This window comes from Cotesia glomerata, linkage group LG8 (assembly GCF_020080835.1).
Source record: "Cotesia glomerata isolate CgM1 linkage group LG8, MPM_Cglom_v2.3, whole genome shotgun sequence".
In the NCBI taxonomy this organism is placed as follows: Eukaryota; Metazoa; Arthropoda; class Insecta; order Hymenoptera; family Braconidae; genus Cotesia; species Cotesia glomerata.
Window position 1 is genome coordinate 2,351,479 of NC_058165.1, and position 18,606 is coordinate 2,370,084.

The 18,606-nt window shown below is 28.2% G+C and overlaps 2 long non-coding RNA genes across 2 annotated transcripts in view; both read left to right on the forward strand.

The window, feature by feature from the left end:
* LOC123270323 overlaps positions 1 to 18,606 on the forward strand; it is a 124,670-nt gene that overhangs the window by 94,987 nt on the left and 11,077 nt on the right. The window lies entirely within an intron of this gene.
* On the forward strand, positions 634 to 16,670 carry LOC123270324. Its single transcript, XR_006510568.1, has 3 exons — positions 634 to 652; positions 13,962 to 13,968; positions 16,556 to 16,670. It is a non-coding gene; the product is annotated as an uncharacterized LOC123270324 (long non-coding RNA).

Sequence of the window (18,606 nt, forward strand, 5' to 3'; positions counted from 1 at the left end):
CGAAGCTCCGAAGCTTTTCCCCGCAGTGTACTATTACTCTACTTACTCCGCACGTCTGCCTCTACCTTCACCTCCACTACTGCTAACACTGTTTCACCCAAGCTGTATTCAATGGAATGACACGAATTTACTGGACCAATAAAGTGAATGGCTCGTGGAAAAACTAGTGAGCAATAAACCTATAAATGCAATTCGTTCTCGGTTTGCAGTTTTTTTTTATTTTTTCATAGAAAATTGGTTATTAATTATACAGAGTGAAAAATATGGATCTCTGAACTAATTAAATAGCATTGACACTATTTAATTAAAGTTTTTATACCTAAAATTATTTATTATATTGAACCCAAATAGTTACTTAAACTATTTTTAGTTAAATATCAGCTGAAAAATCATCTTGATTAACTTTAACTTAGAAAACAGAAAAATAATTCGGACAGCCCGAACCGGGAATCGAACCCGGATCTTTTGGTTACGCACCAAGGGCTCGGACAGTTAAGCTATCTGAGACATCATTCGTAACCAACTTTCAGTCAGCTAATAATTTTTTGTTTATCACGATAACAGAAAAACATTTATTAAAATATAGTCGATCTAACTATTTATCAATAGTTGCTTAAACTAATGCATAGTTCGCGTAACTACACGGAAAAAAGTAAACTGCAATAAATAACAGTCGATTTATAATAAGCTATGATCAACTGCTAAAAATTACCATTTCAAACAGTAAAATCGTGATTTTACTATTCACTATATAATATTTACCATTTAAACGTTATAATTTACTCTTTACATGGAAGAAAATACTATTTCAAACAGTAATATTTGCTATATGAATGTCTAAAATGTTAAAGTATAATAATTAACAATTCAGACTTTGATATTTATCATTTCGTACCTAAGAAATGATCTTATGATATGTGAAAAGTATAAAATAAAGTTAGTAAATTTCTAATACAAGCAACGTCAATATTTACAAAGTAAAATGGTAAATTTTAAACGCAACGCTAAAAATCAAACTGTAATTATTGACTTGCTTGGACTGGTAAAATGTATATTTTAAAAGTACAATTTTTACTGTTTCAAATGTTAAATTCTCCCAGAGTGAGACCCCCTTTTCTTTCATCTGAGTTCCCCTTCTCCTCATAATATGGACTATATATTAAAATGGCAATTTTTACTGTTTGAAACTGTAATTTTTTAAGATGAAAGAGTCGTTATTTACTATAGTGACAGCTACTAATCACTTATTTTGGATATTAAATTATAAATTGTGGCTTTTATACTTTCTACATTAAGTTCTGTAATATTTATATTTTTGCCACCCCGATGTCCGCTTTACTGTTTGAAACTATAAAAATTAACCAGAATCCGAGTGAATATTACAGTTTACTTTTTTCCGTGTACAAAAAAAAGTTCAGAAAACTATATATTTATACCTGTGACGTTATAATTCAGCTAACTATTCACTCTTCTCTCAGTGTACATTTAATTCCATCTTCTTGACACCATTCATGCACTGAGAAAAAAATATAGTTCTCTGAACTAGGAAAATCTAGTTAAATAGCATCACCACTATTTAATTGAAGTTCTTGTACCTAAAATTATTTATTATATTGAACCACAACAGTTACTTAAACTATTTTTAGTTAAATATCGACTCAAAAGTCATCTTGATTAACTTTAACTTAGAAAACAGAAAAATAATTCGGACAGCCCGGACCAGGAATCGAACCCGGATCTTTTGGTTACGCACCAAGGGCTCGGACAGTTAAGCTATCTGAGACACCGTCCGTAACAACCTTTCAGTCAGCTAATAATTTTTTGCTTAACACGATAACAGAAAAATTTTTATTAAAATATAGTCGATGTAACTATTTATCAATAGTTACTTAAATTAATGCATAGTTCGAGTAACTACAAAATAAAAGTTTAGAAATATTTTTATACTTGTAACATTATAATTCAGCTAACTATCCATCAGATGAAAGTTTATTCTCTTCAAAAATTGACAGTACCAAGATTGTATTTATACAATAAAAATATTTTAAGATTCAAAACAGAAAAAGTGACCGGAATGAAAATCAAGTGAATTGAAAGTAATATAATCCATTTGGATTCATCGACGTGAATGCCGCTTGTATCCTGACAGAGGAATAAAAGGTTTTTTCGGCAGATAGATGGGTTAGAGGGTCTAGAAAAGTTGTGCTGAAAATGATGAGAGAGTAAAGCTTGAAGGATTCCTCAGACTCGACTTATAACGACTCTAGAATTGGTTTCTGAGTTTCAGACGTGCTTTCGTGCTAGATAAAAGCACGGAAAGAATGACTTTTGTTATTTTTCTTAATAATTTTTCTTTTCTTTTGAATTTTATTACACAGGACATATAAAACTAGTTTATTTAATTAACATTTGTCTTATTAATTATGAACTATAAAGCGCTTTTATAATTAAAAATTCAAGAAGTTTTATAAGATCGTTTGAGCAAGAGAAATCTAAGAAATGCGGAAAGTAGTGGGGAGTTATACTAGGGAGGAAAGTAGGACATTCCTTTCCACGTGGTAAAATAGTGAATTTAAATATCATACCTTTCCTTTTGGAAGGAGCGCACACATTTCTTTCCACCATGTGTGGCTTCAATAGTTTAAATTCTTGTCATCGTCGACAGGTCATTCAACTTGCCTATTAAGCTTGTTTAGTGTCTCATTAAATGCTCAAGGGAGATAACTTTGAGCTGACTTATGATTTTATAATTACAATTATATACGTTGAGAAAATTGGAATATTTGTAATAATTAAAATTTCAAAAATAATTCAAACAGAAAAAAAAATTTTTCTTGTACTAAGAGAGAAAGTTAATTCAAAATTTTGTTTTTTTATTTAAAAATCGTGAAAACGATTAAATTGCTCTGTATATTAATTGTTAATTTTAATTGTCGTTTATTTATTTTATAAATTCTGAGAAGATAACTTAAAACTTAAAAAAAATTAATTTGAATTAAGAAAAAAATTTTTGAACCAAGAAAATTATTTGAAGAGCTTAATTGTCTTGATTTAATTTAAGAAGAAAGATTCTTAAGTTAAATAAAATTTTTATTATATTTTCAATTGACATTTAGAATTAATAAAACCGTTTAAATTAAAATTTTTAATTTTATGTTTTAATATAGTAAAAATAAATTTTGAGTATATAACAGCTGCGATTTATTTTTCGGAATTTATACTTTTCTCAGGATGTTATAACTGATGAAATATTTATCGCAGGAACAATAAATTTGATAGAGTAAATTTATTGTCGGTATAAAAAACTCAGATTTATTATACTTTTAGTCCATAATGTTCAAGCACTAAAATTTAAACTCATTGGCTGTGAATTAGAAATTTTTTTTTATTAAAAAAAAAATTTACAAGTTAACTTTCTAAGTCATGTTCGACGTTATCTTGGCTACCATAAAAATGTATGTATGTAAATAAATACAAGGTGGATATTATTCGACATCTTAAGTAAGATATTGTCAGTACGTTGTGATATGACGAGTAAATGTTAATCCAACAGATCCTCGAGAATCGAGGAACCATGTTGTGGAATTACAAAGACTGAAGCACAATTTCAAGCCTCTCATACCAAAACAACTTGACCCTGCCGGAATATAGAGATCCTTGTCTTGGCTTGTGCCTGTTTTGGAATTCTGAGACGCAGGTTTTCCTTAAATTAATCTAACACTAAAAAAATATCATTTATTTTTTATTCGATTCCTCATTTAAGAGTTTAACTTTATTGATTCTAGACTTTAAATTTATTTTTAAGAACTTGTAGTACAGTCTAATGTCAGTAATTCAGTCTCAACCAATGCCAATTTAATACATCGGTTTGTTTATTTAAAAGACATGTAATATGCACTAAAGGAGATATAATATTGATAAAAAAATTCAAATTTTTAAAATATGATAAATATGTAACTTCCAGGAATGCCTTAATAAGGATGTCTAATAGAAACATTTCTTGATTGAATAATATCAAAGCAATATCACAAAAAAGAAATGTCACTAAAGGCCAACCACCCGGTCGGCATTTAATTTCTTAAAACTACCCTTAAATTTATATACCCTCCACCATAATATTTAATGACTATAATTAAATCCTTAAACTAACTTAAAATAATTAAATAAAAAATAAGCTAAAAATAAAAATAATAAAGACAAAATTGTATTAGATTAATTAAAACTAAAGCTTAAAAATAACCTGAAAAAAAAACATGTCAATTAATTTATTTGTTACCCCTTCGTTTCTTCGGGGCTGGCTGGACCACATCGATGACTTGGGCTTTCCTCTTGCCCGGGTTCGTCTCCTTCGAGCGACTCTTTAAACGCTCTAATACTCCTCTCAGCCTGTCCTCCGTCGGGGCTGGAATAGGAGCCGGTTCGTCTCGAGGCATCCTTCTTGTAATGGCCTGGGACCTATTAATATCAGTGTTCCCGAAAAACACACTTCTATTGACATTCCGAAATTTCGGAATGGCAATAGGGCGGGTGTCTCGGGGTAAAACACTGAAATTGTACCTCTGAGCCGTCCGGTCTAGCCTCTGAGGTTGCTCGGGAATGTTTTCTTCTTCTGCTTGGTCTTCGGGCTCCTCCTGTTGAGGTTCTTCTTCCTGCTGGGGTACAAACAGCTCTCGAACCGGAAGAGGCTGGTTGAACTTGGCATAATCCTCCGGGAAGTATTTTAAAATTAATTTTCCCGGAGTTGGCGGCTTTTTAGTTATGTCAATTTCCTTTTCCATTGACATGATGGACCTCATTATTTTGTTGTTGAATGACTTGCGGCTTAAGTTTTCCATTATTATAAAGATGAAATATTTAAAAAGTAAATTAATTATTAATAAACACGTGGTAGGAAAATAGGTTAGGATACACTTAGATTTTTATACTTAAAACTATTTCACAGGATTAAAAAAATTTAAATTAATAAACAAACAAATTAACTATTTATTTATAATTTAATTACAATAAACACTTAAACGAAATTAAATTAACGATTAAAAATAATAAAAACTGTGTTGATTTGAATGAAATTTGTGCAGAAATAACTTAGTAGCAGACACGTAGTTCGCTCTATGACTGTTCAACTAGTTATGACTATATCATACAGTCTATAGGTCTACAGAGGATATACAGCGCCGCGCTGCCACGTCACAGACTATGCCTATCTTCTAAATTTACTATAGAAAGTCCCCACGTGACATTTAACAACCTCAAAATTAACTTTAGTTTTTTTAATTTATTGCAATTTACACACTAAAAATAACAATTCAAAACTGTTTATAATAATTAACGAATAACTTTATTTTATACCTGATAAATAAATATAATCACATAGATAAAATTAACCGTCTCGAAGATTATGATCAGTATACCACGTGACACAAAATATAGAAAATATTAATCAAAAAAAGTATTAAAAAAAAGAATTTATACGCTCTAGTTAGAATTAATTATGAATTTTGAAAGATTTAAAAATAGAAAAACAAGAGTCAAAAAATTACTAACGAAAAATACTTTGCTGAAAATGATGAAGAAATAAATCCAAAACAATCTTTATAAAAATAAGTTAAACAAAAAAATTATATAATATTGTCGTTCCTCGTTATTTTCAATGAAGAAATTATAAATTAAACCAGAAATAAATTTATCGTGCTCTCTTATTTTTAAAAATTAACATTAAGAACATGTAGTACAGCCTAACGTCGGTAATTCAGTCTGGACCAGTGACAATAAATGCCAATTGAATATATCGGTTTGTTTATTTGAAACACATGTAAAATCCACTGAAGGAGGTTATCAGACTCACTGTAAATACTCTAAACACTGGTTAGAAAAATAAAACTAGATAATTTACTTTTGGCACTCTCTTAAGGCCTACATCAAAGTATAGTAAATGAAATTTTTTGTTGATAATTAGTTTTCTACTGTAACCTAGCTGGATTTTAATAATTCTGGCTTATAAGTAATCTAAACTAAAATAAAGAATAACCAAAAAATTAAATCAATCTCTCCGATTATATTGGTTGTAAGTTTATTAGTAATTTCTTTATAGTAAAGTTTATTTAGTTGAATATGTGATGGGTCCTGAGATAAGGCAGTTTTATGCGCGAGCACTACATATTTATTTATCAATTAGCTATTTTTTTTTCAATGATTAAATTTAAAAATAAAATCAATTTACAAAGACTATCATTTACGTACTTCTAACAAGTTTAATGATTTTTTATTTAATAATTTGGTCAATAAGCGTTCCAATTTGTTCAAAATTTAAATATTCACCTGTCCTACATGTTCTCAAATACATTTCCGATACAGCTAACAGATTTATTCAAAGAAAAATTTCAATTCACTCACTATTTATTTTAGACAGCGATGTAAGCCGAATCTATGACGGAAAAGTCAATAAACGCCATTGCAATTTCAATAATGGTCCGCTGAAAAAATCTTTTCAGCTCGTTAGCATAAAAAACAGGTCTCTTTTCATCCCTTTATACTTTTTCATGTATATCAACGATTAAATGGGTGATTTTCTATACATAAATAAAAAAAATTTCCAAAACAAAAGCTTTCAATTTACTAGTTTTTTTTATTTTTTTTTTTTTTTTAATAGACTATCTCCATCCTCAATCCTCTCCGATTGAACTCGAACAATGAAAACAATTTAATCTGCCGTAAATCACTGGAATACGTAGGCATTGAAGCGTAAGATAGCAATAAGTCGATACCGAGACGTACTAAGTCACCCTTAGTTACGACTAAGATCCTCTTTTTGGGCCATAATTCGTGTGTGTATCGTCCTACGTAATTATGCCTTATCATGGCTAATGATCTGAATTAACGACACCTCCATAAAGTAAGGGACATAAAGTAGTTGACCCTGAACCGGATTAGGACGTAAGTGTTTAAAATAGCCTAATATATACAGGCCATTTACTTAAGGGGTATTCCATAGCGACTGGTGGGACATTTGACTCTGGAATCCCTTCAATTATATATAATTATGAAACTGAAACTTATACTATAGTAAAATTTATCTAATAATATTGAAGAATAACTAATTAATAAGATCCCTTTGTCAAAAACCTCCATTACTTTTTAAGTTTCTTGTAATTATCATTTGACTGAGTGTGACTGGTGGGACTAAGAACAAATCCTTCTCTTTTACAAAAGGTATACTTAAAGTCCAATTTCAGTTCGTCCACTAAACTTTTAAAAAGTACTTCCCTCGAAAATACAAAACTAATCCTACAAACATTGAATATTATGAAGAATTAGACTGATTACCTACGTAGAAACAATTAAAAAAATTTGTTTTTATTGTGACTGGTGGGACAGGCATTTGTGACTGGTGGGACAAGTACTAAATGTCTACATCAAGTTGTTTATTAAAAAGACTTATATTATTTCAACCTTAGAAACATTATTGTTTATATATTTAACTATAAATTATTTAGGATAATTAGAAAAAAACTAATTAAAAAACACAAATAAAAGATTTAGCATGCTGACAACACGATCTTGATAAACTTAGGTGTTAATTAATAACGAACATAAACAAAATTTGTTCTTAAAACTATACTAATAAATATGTTAGTTAATAACAAACATAAAATGAATTTGTTCTTAAAATTATTAAAACAACATTTGACCCGGATACAAGTTAGTACAGCTGAAAAGTTACTAGGAGAGAAAAATTGATTTTCTTATTGATTAAAAAGAAATTTTATTTACAAATTAGTAAAATATAGAATTTTAATCATAATTCAGGACTGAATTAGAATAATTTAAAAATTTTATTCATTTTCTCGCTTGAAATGCTCTTATAGTAAAATTTATCTGATTGTTTAGAAGAATAACTAATTAACAAGATCCTTTTGTCAAAAACCTCCATTACTTTTTAGGTTTCTTGTAATTATCATTTGACTGAGTGTGACTGGTAGGACTAAGAACAAATCCTTCTCTCTTACCAAAGGTATACTTAAAGTCCAATTTCAGTTCGTCCACTAAACTTTTAAAAAATACTTCCCTCGAAAATACAAAATTGATCCTACAAACATTGAATATTATGAAGAATTAGACTGATTACCTACGTAGAAACAATTAAAAAAATTTGTTTTTATTGTGACTGGTGGGACATCAGGCATTTGTGACTGGTGGGACAAGTACTAAATGTTTACATCAAGTTGTTTATTAAAAAGACTTTTATATTATTTCAACCTTCGAAACATTATTGTTTATATATTTAACTATTAATTATTTAGGATGATTAAAAAAAACTAATTAAAAAACACAAATAAAGGATTTAGCATGCTGACAACACGATCTTGATAAACTTAGGTGTTAATTAATAACGAACATAAACAAAATTTGTTCTCAAGACTATGATAGTAAATATGTTAGTTAATAACAAACATAAAATAAATTTGTTGTTAATACTATTAAAACAACATTTGACTCGGATACAAGTTAGTACAGCTGAAAAGTTACTAGGAGAGAAAAATTGATTTTCTTATTGATTAAAAAGAAATTTTCTTTACAAATTAGTAAAATATAAACTTTTAATAATAAATTAGGACTAAATTATAATAAATTAGAGAAATTAAAAAATTTTAGTCATTTTTCCAATTCGCATGGAATGCTCCTTAACACATTTGACTCACAAGTGATTGTGTAAATTAGCCATCTATCGGTTGGTTGGTTAAACCACAACCCTAAACCCAACCCCGCAGGTTATTCACAGCTATTAGGAGCGCAATCAACTGACGCACTACTTAACTACCCGTACCTGGTCCATTGAGTCAAGTTGAATGACTTGCTGATGAGTGATGGAAGATTCTTGTTAAATTTGCATCGGCTGATGACAAAGTGCTGGAACTTGTAGTCTCGGGATAGAATATAGAAATATGCTTTACTTAGTCTGCTTCGGAATATCTTAGAGTGATTATGAAACTTTCGAAACTCGAGGGTCGAATTAAGGAAAATTAACTTGGCTTTCTGTGGCTTCTGATTAACGTAAGTAACTTGTTTTAGAGAAAGGGAAATATAGTGTGCTAGTTAAAATAATTTTTGATGAACTAAATTACGAAATTTGTGCAATTTTAGTTTGTTAAGTACACTGAAAGAAAAATCTAGTTGAATAGCACTACTATTTGATTGAAATTTTTATACCTAAAATTATTTATTATATTGAACCCTAATAATTACTTAAACTATTTTTAGTTAAATAAGGTCTTAAAAGTCATATTGATTAACTTTAACTTAGAAAAAAGAAAAATAATTCGGACAGCGCGGACCGGGAATCGAACCCGGATCTTTTGGTTACGCACCAACAGCTCGGACAGTTAACTTAATGGAAACATTCATTGAGAACTTGAAAAGTTGATTTATTATGATTAAGCTGATAGTTTTGTAGCCCTTGTTAATTTTTTCTATAATAAAATCAAAAATAATTTGGTCGGACAATTTTGTACAGATTTAAGACGTCCTTACAGAGAATTACCCATATATATATATATATATATATATATATATATATATATATATATATATATATATATATATGAAAAATATATCAAAATGCATGTGGGTACTTAAATGAAAGCTCTTGATGAATGTAACATCAAGATGAGCTTATATCTTTAAAAACGTCAATATTTAAGAAAGTACAGTGCAATTCAACAAAATTCATTATCCACAGATTCGGTAGAATCTAGCACCAAGTTCCGTTCAAATCCGTTGTAAACGGAGCGCCAGACTACCGACTGTGTTACCTGTAAGCAGAACGGCATTTTGAGGTTGCAAAATTTTATTTATTTTTACGGTACTTTTTTCCCTAAATTGTTTATTATAACAGTAATTCATAACTTTATTTTACCGTATTAATTAATTATATTCACTTATAACAATTAATTTACTTGAAATTATTAAATTTTATAAGCACATACTATAGCAAGCTCAAAAATTTCGATCCTGACTTTTTTTCGATGGGGAAAGGTCAGCGCCACAGACTAGATAAAATAAAAATGTGTAGTAATTCTCCTATAGATACGCAACTACACTAAAAAAAGGTAATTCACAGCTTGCATCTACGGCCGCCAGAGTGCGCTGAAATTATTTTTACATAAACTGTAGCTTCAAGGGGATAGTTTGCCATGAAAAGTGCAGCCAACGCGAGATTTCAGTTGGTACCAAAGAAAAATTAACTAAAATCTTAGAAGGGTTCACACTCACACACACACACACACACACACACACACACACACACACACATGTTGATGGATATTAGTGTTTTGCCGGTAATTATTCTTTTATTTATTTACTTTTAATTTTCGCGAAAAAGTATTAAATTAAAATTGTCAAAACTTTTATTATAATTACAAAAAATACTAAAATCCGATCAAAAACAGTTCCACTGTAAAAAATAGCGCCAAGTTCACGTTCATAAGACTATTATAAGAACAAAATTTTTTTCCTTTACAAAAAGATATAAAATTAAAAAATTAAAAAATCCAAATAACTGATATGATTGTATATGATTTTCGATAATTAAAAAAAAATTTATTGTAAATTTAAAATTGAAAAAAAAAAAATTTTGGAATGTACTTGGTGTGCGTCATTGTGTAATTCAAATTTTTTTAAATCATAATAGATCGATTTCACGAATTTTACAAGAACAAAAAATATTGTGCTACCACGCACACCAAGTACATTCCAAAATTATTTTTTTTTTCAATTTTAAATTTACAACAAAATTTTTTTTAACTATCGAAAATCATATACAATCATATCAGTTACTTGGATTTTTTAATTTTTTTATTTTATATCTTTTTGTAAAGGAAAAAAATTTTGTTCTTATAATAGTTTTATGAACGTGAACTTGGCGCTATTTTTTACAGTGGAACTGTTTTTGATCGGATTTAATAACGCAAAATTTTATTTATTTATAGTTTACTAATGCAGTCACATAGTGACTGCAAAGTTGCTGGTTCTTATAATTAAAATTAAAATTATTATTATTATTTTCTATCATCATTATTTTAATAAAAAATACAATTTTTGCATCGGTTAAACTTTTATTGAAGAAATTTTATTACTTGGCTCAATAAAAACGATTTATTCTAAGCATCCACTAAAAATAAACTTAAAATAAAAATTTTTATGTAAAACAGAAGTAAGTTTATATTGAATAAAATGACTGATATTATGTTCGATACTAAAAATTATTTTTACTGAAAGTATATATTTACAGCCCTTAATAAATATTTATTTTCCAACTTTTTATCGCCTTAACCCGCAACTTAATTCAATAAGCGTTTCCATAAAAAAAAAAAAAATAAATAAATAAATGAATGAAAAATGATAAAAGTTAGTACGTTAAAAAAAAAAAATTGATTAACTTCTAAAATTAAAATAAAAGTTTTCTTCTTCAATATTTCATAAAAAATTTTATTCCAAATTTACGGGTGGATAAAAAAAGAGAATTGAATATCCATTGGCATGAAATTAATAGTTTCATCAAATTCACGACAAGTTTATATAGGAAGAAAGGAATTGTTTTATTTTTCCGCATTGAAAAAATTCAATAAAACCGTGTGTATAGACGGATGAACAGTAGCGAAGGTTAGAAAGTATATACACAAACAGTGAAATTGACTTTTTTGGAGTCTTCTCGCTTCTATCGACACCCCACACAATCCAACCAAGCAATTTATATTCGCATCTTGATTACATGAATAACAATTCGGAACGTACATTTTTCCGATATCACTCGCTATGAATCCACCTGGGTGAATTGACGGTTTGAATAAAAACCAAGTTCTTATATCTACTTATTATTATTTTTTCAAATATTGATATCGAGTTGGATAGCGGTTTAAATAAGTACCAATTTTTACATCTCAATTATTATCGACAAATTTCATATTTTTAAAATTTAGATAAAATTAATAATAATAATGTAGATAGTAAGTTAGCGATAAGCTATTTGCTGAAGTTTGTTGTTGTTGTTGTTGTTGTTGTTGTTGTTGTTGTTGTTGTTGTTGTTGTTGTTGTTGTTGTTGTTGTAGTACAACAACAACCAATCATCACAAATTTGAGATAAAATACATTAGAAATATACTTTATGGTAATTGGTGACTGAATGGTAATTCTGAACAGTGTCTCGGATAGCTTAAGGGAAGAGCAGTTGGCGCGATACCAAAAGTATCCAGGTTCGATTCCTGGTCTGGGCCGTCTGAATTATTTTTTCAGTCAAATTTACCTTTAATGACAAATTTATATACGAATTTTAAAATCGTTTATGCCTGTAGGGAATACAGGCGAACGATATTAAAAATTATTAGATAAATAATTAGTTAAAAAAATTCGTGCAATAGACTGGACAACCAATAAAAAAATTCAGATTTATAGTATTGTAAAAACCAGTCTACAGAAAATATATTGTATAAAAAATAATGTAGATAGTTAGCTGAATTATAACGGCACAAGTATAAAAATAAATAGTTCTAAACTTTATTTTTGTAACTCGAACTATGCATTAGTTTAAGTAACTATTAATAAATAGTTAGATCTATTATATATTAATAAATATTTTTCTGTTATCGTGTTAAACAAATAATAATTAGCTGGTTGAAAGGTTGTTACGGATGACATTAGTGTAATTTTAGAGTGAGCTTATATCTTTAAAAATATCAATAGTTGACAAGATACATGGTCATTTCTTAATTATTGATATTTTTAAAGATATAAGCTCATCCCAATGTTACACTCATCAAGAGCTGTTATTTGAGTACCCACATGCATTTTTGATATATTTTTCATATATACATATATATAATATATATAAATATATAAAATATATAAAAAATTGATGTAGGTATTCGAATGAAAGGTCTTAATGAGTGTAATGTCGAAATGAGCTTATATTTTTAAAAATATCATTAGTTGACAAAATATAAGGTCATTTCTTTATTATTGATATTTTTAAAGATGTAAGCTCATTTCAATGTTATGCTCATCGAGACCTTTCATTTGAGTACCCACATGCATTTTTTATATATTTTTCATATATAGTATTTGTGAAATATATAAATATATAAAATATATGAAAAATTGATGTGGGTACTTAAATAACAGGTCTTGATGAGTGTAATGTCGGGATGAGCTTAAATCTTTATAAATATCATTAGTTGACAAGATACAAGGTCATTTCTTAATTATTGATATTTTTAAAGATGTAACCTCATCTTGATGTTACACTCATCAAGAGCTTTCATTTGACTACCCACATGCCTTTTGATATATTTTTCGTATATACATATATGTAATATATATAAATATATGAAAAATTGATGTGGGTATTCAAATGAAAGGTCTTAATGAGTGTAATGTCGAAATGAGCTTATATCTTCAAAAATATCATTACTTGACAAGATAACATTATAATTTCTTAATTATTGACATTTTTTAAGATATAAATTCATTTCGATGTTACACCCATCGAGACCTTTCAATTGAGCACCCACATGCATTTTTGATATATTTTCATACATGATATTTGTGGAATACATGAATGTATAAAATATATGAAAAATTGATGTGAGTACTCAAATGAAAATTTTTTATGACTGTAATGTCGGAGTGAGCTTATATTTGAAAAAATATCATTACTTGATATGATAGCAATGTCATTTCTCAACGATTGATATTTTTAAAGTTATAAGCTCATTTTGATGTTACACTTATCAAGAGCTTTCATTTGAGTACCCAGATGGACTTTTTATATATTTTTCATATATAGTATTTGTAAAATATATAAATATATAAAATATATGAAAAATTGATGTTGGTACTCAAATAACAGGTCTTGATGAGTGTAATGTCGGGGTGAGCTTATATCTTTAAAAATGTCAATATTTCCCAAGATAAAAGGTCATTTCTTCATTTTGGATCCTGGAGACAAAATTTTTCTTATTCTCTTAATTATATAGATACCTGAGATTTTCAAAATTATTTTTATCTGATAGTTTAAGGTTTTAATATAATAATAATAATAATTTTTACCAAAATAAAATGTGATTTTCTTCAAAAAAATAAGCTACCATAAATTTCCAAGAGATAAACGTCACATCAAATTGAAAGCACAGTACTTGTAAGAACGGATGTTAAAGAACAAACATATTGGTATATACAAAAGCGACATATATTGCATGCATACGTTAAAATTTTGGTAGTGGTTGTCGTGTCGCTTTAGCAATGTATATCAACGACATGCAGACGTCTGGCAACATTAGATCGACGTACAATGTATTGTAAAATCTACGACTTACAACTTGGTACACTCTCTATAAAATGTCTATAGTGAACTCTTAGCTTTAAATAATAGCGGATGTCCCACCACCAATTTGCAATGCACTACAAACTGGACATTCTCCAAATAGCAGCTATATTGGCCTCTTATCCTTTTTCTTTCCCTTTTTCAGCACTTCTCATCCTCCCTATACATATACATATGGGTGATTCTCTGTAAGGATGTTTTTTGCTGTCCCAGGCATTTTTTTACTAGAAAAATTATTTTGTTACTGAAAAAAATTTATTACAAAAGTAAAAAATCATTTCTATTTGGAGCATTGAAAACTAAAATGAAATAAATTTTGGGTTTTTTGCTATAAATTGGTAAACCACCGAAATAACAGTCCCCTAGGCTGTCCTATTCCCAAAATTAAAACTTTAAGATTAAATTTTAAGTTATTCGTCAATAATATATAATTTGGTCCATAATGTTCATAAACTTAATTAGTTAACTAACAATCTTCTTCAATAAAAAGTACCGAAAGTTAATTTGTTTCATTAAATTCATTAAACCAAAGTTTGTCCCAGGCATTTTAAGAACAGTCCCCTGCCAGAAGTTCAAAGCCAAAAAAAAAATCCAGCGTGTTATTTTACCTTTTGTAAGGTTTATAAGGATCTAACTAGCCTTGAGTTAATAACTATACACGCAGAAAAAAATTTTGTTAAGATAACCTAAGATATGTTGTGGTAACAAATGAATTTGTTAACATAGGGATAACAAACTATAAGTTAAAATAACAAAATTTAGATTATAACAAAGTTATTGATATGTTATAACAACATAACAATTTGGTTACTATAGCAAAATCTTTAAGTAGATTCGACAAAATACTTTAGTGCACGGAAAAAAAGACTCTGTCAAAATTACAGAAAAAACTGTCAAATTTACAGATTTACCGCTGTCAACCCAAAAATGTCAATTTTACAAAGTTAAAAATGTTATTTTCACATTGTGAAAACTGTCAATCTAAAACTGTTAATTTTACAGTTTTTCAATGTAATAATGTCATTAAAAAAATGTGAAATTCACTTTTAAAAAAAAAAAAGTTAAATTTATGTTAAAACAAAAATTGAACTTGTTATTTATGAGTAAGATTTTCACATTTCGTGAAATGTAAACAATAAACAAAAAAATATTTTAAAAATTAAAGTTTTAACTGAAAAAATTAGGTCACATAAAATAATTGTTCAGATCTGCAAACCATAGAAAGTAAAAAGCATTAAGATACATATAACTATAATAATGAATATTAGATTTATCTATACTGTTAAGAGAATAAGCAAAATTCTGTGGCCAGTGTATTTATATGATAAAATGGGTTTTTATGATTAAATTTGGTATGGTTGGAAAAGTCTTGACCTGGAGTTGGGCCTTTTCATGATTTAATATCATTCTCACCAATAGTCAATTTATGATGATAAGTACTTACACAGAAAAAAAATTAACTTGATTCAAGAGAAAAATTCTTGAACCAAGAATATAATTTTGAAGAGGGTAATTGTCTTGAATCAAGACGAAAAATTCTTGAATTAAGTAAAGTTTCCTTAAATCAAGAAAAATTTTCTTAAATCAAGAATTTTTCTACTCAAGCCAAGAATATTGAGCTCTTCAAAATATATACTTGATTCAAGAACATTTTTTTTCTGTGTAGGCTGCATTCAAAAATGCTCTATCCCTAGATACATAATTAAGAAATTACCTTGTATCTTATGAACTATTGACAGTTTTAAAGATATAAACTTATACCGATGTTACACTCATCAAGACGTTTCATTTGAGTACCCACATCAATTTTTCATATATTTTGTATATTTATATATATTATATATATGTATATATGAAAAATATATCAAAAATGCATGTGGGTACTCAAGTGGAAGCTCTTAATGAGCGTAACATCGGGACGAGCTTACACACTGACAAAAAAAGTACTACTCTTGAGAAAATTTTCTTGTCACAGGAATATATATTCTTGATAATTTTCAAGAATATATTTTCTTGTCTCAAGTATTGATCGAATTAATCGAAGTATTTATTGTTTAATTCAAGTGAACCTATTTGTTTGTAAATCTATCGAAATTAATGCAAAAATTTTATTATGATAAATATTGATATTTTTTTGTCAAAAAACTAAAATTCATCTCAAGGTAGTACCTCCACGAAAAGCATATTTCAAGAAACTTATGGAATTTTTTTTATCGAAAGATAAATATATTAATAATTCACCACCAAAATTTCAGATCAATTCACTGCACCGTTTTTGAATAATTAATTTTCAAAATTGCATCTTTGACACGTAGGGGTATAGAGAGATGGTAAAGTTAGTATGAAATCTATTTGCATCACTTGAGTGGTACGGAAGATTTCATACTAACTTTACCATCTCTCTATATACCTCTACGTATAAAAGATGCAATTTTGTAAATTAATTACTCAAAAACGGTACGGTGAATTGATCTGAAATTTTGGTGGTGAATTATTAATATATTTATCTTTCGATAAAAAAAATTCCATAAATTTCTTGATATATGCTTTTCGTGGAGGTACTACCTTAAACGATTTTTGAGCCAAGAAATTTTTTTCTGGACAAAAATTTTTTTTTTCTCAGTGCATCTTTAAAAATATCAATAATTAAGAAATAACTTTGAATCTTGTGAACTATTGACATTTTTAAAGATGTAAGCATTTTTTCAAATTTTTTTGTTTTAATCTAATTTTTTTTTTTTTAACTGAGGTCTTTTTTTTGCTTCATTTTGATTTTTTTCTTTGTTCTCAGCGATACTTAAGACTTCGGGCGATACTTAAGAATCGTGGTTTTCCCTCGACGATGTTTTCTGGGAGGAGAATATCTAGATTTTGATGATATTGGCTTAAAAAAAAATAAAATTTGTTTTCATATGATTTTTTGGGGAGAAGACCGTCGTACCCCACAAAAAAAAATTTTTGTTTGATTTTTTGCAAAATTTCGACTGATTTATTCGAAACAGACGGAAAATAAATGAATTTGATAGTTAAAAGCCGCAAAAACCGTCTTGAACCTTCAAAAACCGTTAAGGGGACCGTCGTGCCCCAGGCTCCCCTAATTAACTTTTTACATATTATTACTGTAAATTTGACAGTTTTTATCTGTAAATCTGACATCTTATGGTTATGTTATTTTCACATATTATTTATGTAAATTTGACAGTTTTTCTTTGCAAATCTAACAAAATCTGGCCATGTCAATTTAACATTCCCATATCTGTCATTTCCACAGATTATTTTATTCCGTGTGGGTATAAAAATTTTTTTTGTTGAAACAGCAAAATTATGCTATTATAATAACGAAGAGAATTTGTTGGAGTAACAAAGACAATTTGTTAAAGTAATTAAGAGAATAAATAATTTAAAAAATATGCTATAATCAGCTATAGCTGATTTGGAAAATATTTAAGCAGCAAATTAGTTTTGTTATTGCAACAAAATCATTTTGTAACAGCAACAAAGTCATTTTATGACAGCAACAAAATGATTTTGTTAGGGCAACAAATTGATTTTGTGAATTAACAAATTGGTTTGTTAGTACAAGTTAAAACATTTTGTTAATGCAACTAATGAATTTGTTGCTATAACTACACTCATTTGTTACTGGAACAAATTTTTCAGTTATCCCGTCTTTTGTTATTCCAACAAAATCGTTTTATGCGTGTAGGGCTGTTAGCGCTTTATCGACATTTTATTTAGTGTCAAAGCACCGTTTGTTCTGGAAATATGTGTCTGGGCCACTTAAAAACTCAGTCCCCTGGCAACTATTTTTATTTATAATTTATTTATAAAATTCGATCCATAAGTCTTAATATTATTCTAATTAATGTAAACATTAATTAAGAACTTGAAAAGTTGAATGCATTGAAATAGTTTGCTTGATTTTTCTCAATTTGATAAAAAAAAACAGTCCCCTGGCAAACAGTCTTCTGTGATTTTATATGGCAAAAGATACACAAATATCGAAAAAGCAAAAATTAATTTGGCTGTTTATTTATTATGATTCAGCTGATAGTTTTGTAGCCCTTGTTAATTTTTTTTCTAATAAAATCAAAAATAATTTGGTCGGACAATTTTGTACAAATTTAAGACGTCCTTACAGAGAATCACCCATATACATATATATGTACAATTCGCCGTCTAACATACTCGAAAGCTTTCTTCGTGAAATATATATGCTCTTACGATCCTCT